The 4,746-nt window shown below is 37.2% G+C and overlaps 1 pseudogene; it reads left to right on the top strand.

The window, feature by feature from the left end:
• The first annotated feature begins 3,669 nt into the window (after positions 1-3,669).
• LOC136158125 (craniofacial development protein 2-like) lies at positions 3,670-4,546 on the top strand (annotated as a pseudogene).
• The last annotated feature ends 200 nt before the right edge of the window (positions 4,547-4,746 follow it).

The raw sequence follows: 4,746 nt of genomic DNA, 5'->3' as shown, positions 1-4,746 counted from the left end.
ACAGGATAGAGCAAGCCCTCCCCCACCTCCATTTTCTTGATTAATGGCATCACCATCCATCCAGTTACTCAGACTCAAACCTTGAAGTCATCTTCAACTCCCCCTACATCTAATCAGTTATCAAGTCCTGCCTGTTCTACCCCAGAAATCTCTTTCCCCTCAGCCCCAGAATAGACAAAGAGATCGATGGGACAGAACCATAAACCCTGGGACAGACTGGAGTATGTATAAATATTTAGTATGTGATAATGGTGACATTTCAAATCCTTGTGGAAAGGATGGATTATTTAATAAATGATGTTGGAAAAAAATTAACCCCAATCCTTAGCTCAGTCATAAACTAAAATAAATCCCTAGTGAATTAAAGATATGTATATAAAAATAAAGTCACAAAGTACTAGAAGAAAATGTAGGTCACCCTATAAAATATGGGCTGAAGAGGATCTTTTTAAGGAAGATATTGAAAGAAGATATTATAGAGACAAATCCAATAGGCTGAATGATGTAAAATATGTGCTAGTGTTAGTCACTCAGTCTTGTCTGACTCTCTGCCACCCCATGGACTGTATCTTGCCAGGCTCCTCTATCCATGGAGTTCTCTAGGCAAGAATACTGGAGTGGGTAGCCATTCTCTCCTCCGGGGGATCTTTCTGACCCTCATTGTAGGCAGGTTCTTCATCATCTGAGCCACAAGGGAAGCCCAAACTCCACAACATAAACCACTAGTATATATCAAAATTCTCAAAAATGTATACACATCATTAACACACTGATTTCACATCAAGAACGTATACCAAGATAAGAATTAAAGGTATCACAATGATGTTCACTACTATGCTGTAGATAACTTCAGGAATATGGAAAACAAAACCTGGAAATTTCTTTTAAAGATAGACTGACTAAATATATTACATTATGGAGCATCCAAACAGTATAATATTATATGACCAGTAAAAGTATTTTAAAATTATGCTTGCAATGAAAAAGATATTTATAATATAGCAAATAATTATATTGAGAAGACAGCACATCCAAGATAATTCCTGTTTTGTTTATACAAACATCATGCACAGATGAAAAGGTATAGCGGGAAGTCTAACATTTTCAATAGTAGCTGTTTCTGGGTGGGAAAATTAAGGATGATTCCCATTTCCTTTAAAACCACTATATTTTAAAAATTGGTTTACTATTAATTAGATATTAATTACTAGAAAAATAGTGAAAAATTGAAAATGTACTTGCTCTTTGTCCCAGAAATTAAAGGAATTCGTTATAAAGAAATAGAGGGACTCTCTTGGCAGTCCAGTGGTTAAGATTCTTCATGTCCACTGTAGAGGTCACAGATTTGACCCCTGGTCAGAGAACTGAAATCTTGCATGCCAAAAAATAAAACAAACAAGCAAACAATGAAAACTATTAAAAAAGGAAACAATTGGAGATGTGAGAATGAATGGTGATAAGAAGGTACTCAACACAGCACCAACAATAATAATAAACATTGGAAACAATCTGAATACTCAAAACCAGGGAATGGTAGGATACAATGGAAAGCTATATAGTCACAAAAATCGAGTTGTAGAAGAATTTTTGTTAAAATGGAAACAAATTCACAAGATAAGGGAATGCAAAACAGGCTTTGAAACCATATACCAAATGACATACCCTTGTTTGAAAAAAGCAGAAAATATTAAGCATTCTACACTAAAATAGTAGTGTGGCTATCTTTGGGTGACCGAGTTACAAATAAGCTCTTTTGTTTGACATTCTTCTGTGTTTTTAAGTGTTTCATATTCTGCATGTATTACATATTTCACTTTTAAAATTCAGGGAATCATTCAAACATCATCAATAACTTTAAGTCAAATGACAAAAATAGGAAAATATTACAACATATACTCAAAGTATTTTAATATACTTAATCCATAAGAGCTCTTACAAGTCAAGAGAAAAAATATGAACATCTTAATAAAAAGATTTACATGGGAAATATAAAGACACTTAGAAAGAAATATAATCATTCAGTTAGCATATTAAAAAAAGGTTGACTATCACTAGTAATAAAGAGAATGTGAGTCAGAGAGAGATGGAAATTTTTGCTCTTCAAATTAGAATTCATTCTTCAAACACTGATAATACCCAGTGTTGCTACTGGGTGGGAAATAGCCCTTCTCTCACACAATGATGCTGGCAGTGTAAATTGTTCAGCTTTCTGGAGAGCAGTTTGGCAGATATATCGAGAACCTTGAAAATGTTAATTCCTTGTGACCCAGGAGTTCAATTTCTAGGAATATATTCTGAGGAAGCAACTATGAATGTGCACAAAAAATTTATGGGCAAGAAGGCTTTTTACAGCCTTACTTATAATAATGAAAATTCAGAAACAACCCACGTAAGTCAACAATGATGCTTTGGCTCAGTGGGCAATCACAGTGTAGGCCTACAAGTCAATATGTGCAATTTTTGAATCCACTAAATTCTTTGAACTGACAGATTTTTGTTAAGTTTGTGGCAAGTTCGTTAGTGGCAAAGATCTGACCTAAACTGAAAGAGGCTTTTTCACAGCCCTTGTATATCTCTCTTCATGTGATTATCCAAATGTTTTCTTGCTCAGATACTGTGTTTGATTCTAGGCTGCTGCTAATGTTCTATTGCAGGTGCTTCAAAAGATACCATTTTTACCAATTCTTACCTTTCTCAAATGGAAACTATTCTGATTTCTGAAACATTTGGGCCAGAAGGCTTCAGAGCATATTCATATGATGTAATCCAGTAGCATCATTTAAATTCGCATTTACAGAGTATTGCTAGATATTTGGGTTAATCACAGTTTTTCTTAATGTTAAAACCAAAAAAAAAAACCAGAATATAAAACTATGAGTATTTTAAGGTGTTTTCTTTTTTTAAAGACAAAAGTATGTGTCTACAGATTCTTTTAATAGATGAAAGAGATTGAAGGAATATATCAAAATTTTGACAGTGGTTATCTCCAGATGATGATGGAATTATGAGTAATTTTAATTTTCTTCTATACATTTTTTATTTTCTCCAAATTCTTTGTAATGAACCTATATTATTTGCAACAAATAAATATATTTTAAAAACGTAAGCAGTGACCCCACAAGAAACTGACCCAGACATGCCCATGAGTGTCCAGGAGGCTCTGGCAGACGCCTGGGTCTGCAGTGGCCTGCTGCAGGGTTGGAGGCACAGACCACAGCTATGCTGTGCATGAGACCCAAGCAACAGGGAGGGACCACAGCCCCGCCCATCAACAGAACACTGGGTTAAAGATTTACTGAACATCGCCCTGCCCATCAGAACAAGACCCAGTTTCCTCCTCAGCCCGGCTCCCCATCAGGAAGTTTTTATAAGTCTTTTATCCTTCTCCATCAGAGGGCAGACAGAATGAAAACCACAATCACAGAAAACTAACCAATCTGATCACACGGACCACAGCCTTGTCTAGCTCAATGAAACTGAGTCCTGCTGTGTGGGGCCACCCAAGATGGATGGGTTACGGCGGAGAGCTCTGAAAAAAGGCGGTCCACTGGAGAAGGGAATGGCAAACCACTTCAGTATTCTCAGCTTGAGAACCCCATGAACAGTATGAAAAGGCAAAAAGGTATGGCACTGAAAGATGAACTCCCCAGGTTGGTAGGTGCCCAATATGCTACCGGAGAAGAGTGGAGAAATAACTCCAGAAAGAATGAAGGGACAGAGTCAAAGCAAAAACAACACCCAGCTGTGGATGTGACTGGTGATGGAGGTAAAGTCTGATGTTGTAAAGAGCAATACTGCATAGGTTACCTGGAATGTTAGGTCCATGAATCAAGGCAATTTGGAAGTAGTCAGACAGGAGATGGCAAGAATGAACATCGACATTTTAGGAATCAGTGAACTAAAATGGACTGGAATGGGTGAATTTAACTCAGATGATCATTATATCTACTACTGTGGGCAAGAATCCCTTAGAAGAAACGGAGTAGCCATCATAGTCAACAAAAGAGTCTGAAATGCAGTACTTGGATGCAATCTCAAAAACAACAGATCTCTGTTTGTTTCCAAGGCAAACCATTCAATATCACAGTAATCCAAGTCTATGCCCCGACCAGTAATGTTGAATAAGCTGAAGTTGAACGATCCTATGAAGACCTACAAGACCTTCTAGAACTAACACCCAAAAAGACGTCCTCTTCATTATAGGGGACTGGAATGCAAAAGTAGGAAGTCAAGAAATACCTGGAGTAACAGGCAAATTTGGCCTTGGAGTACAAAATGAAGCAGGTCAAAGGCTAACGTAATTTTGCCAAGAGAATGCACTGGTCATAGTAAAACCCTCTTCCAACAACACAAGAGAAGACTCTACACATGGACATCACCAGATGGTCAATACTGAAATCAGATTGATTATATTCTTTGCAGCCAAAGATGGAGAAGCTCTATACAGTCAGCAAAAACAAGACCAGGAGCTGACTGTGGCTCAGATCATGAACTCCTTACTGCCAAATTCAGACTTAAATTGAAGAAAGTAGGGAAAACCACTAGACCATTCAGGTATGACCTAAATCAAATCCCTTATGATTATACAGTGGAAGGGAGAATTAGATTTAAGGGACTAGATCTGATAGAGTACCTGATGAACTATGGACAGAGGTTCATGACATTGTACAGGAGGCAGCAATCAAGATCATCCCCAAGGAAAAAAAAATGCAAAAAGGCAAAATGGTTGTCTGAGGAGGCCTTACA

The sequence above is a fragment of the Muntiacus reevesi genome, chromosome 2, assembly GCF_963930625.1.
Source record: "Muntiacus reevesi chromosome 2, mMunRee1.1, whole genome shotgun sequence".
Classification (NCBI taxonomy): Eukaryota; Metazoa; Chordata; class Mammalia; order Artiodactyla; family Cervidae; genus Muntiacus; species Muntiacus reevesi.
The sequence above is the reverse complement of the archived record's forward strand: the minus strand, read 5'-3'. Positions and strand labels throughout refer to the sequence as shown.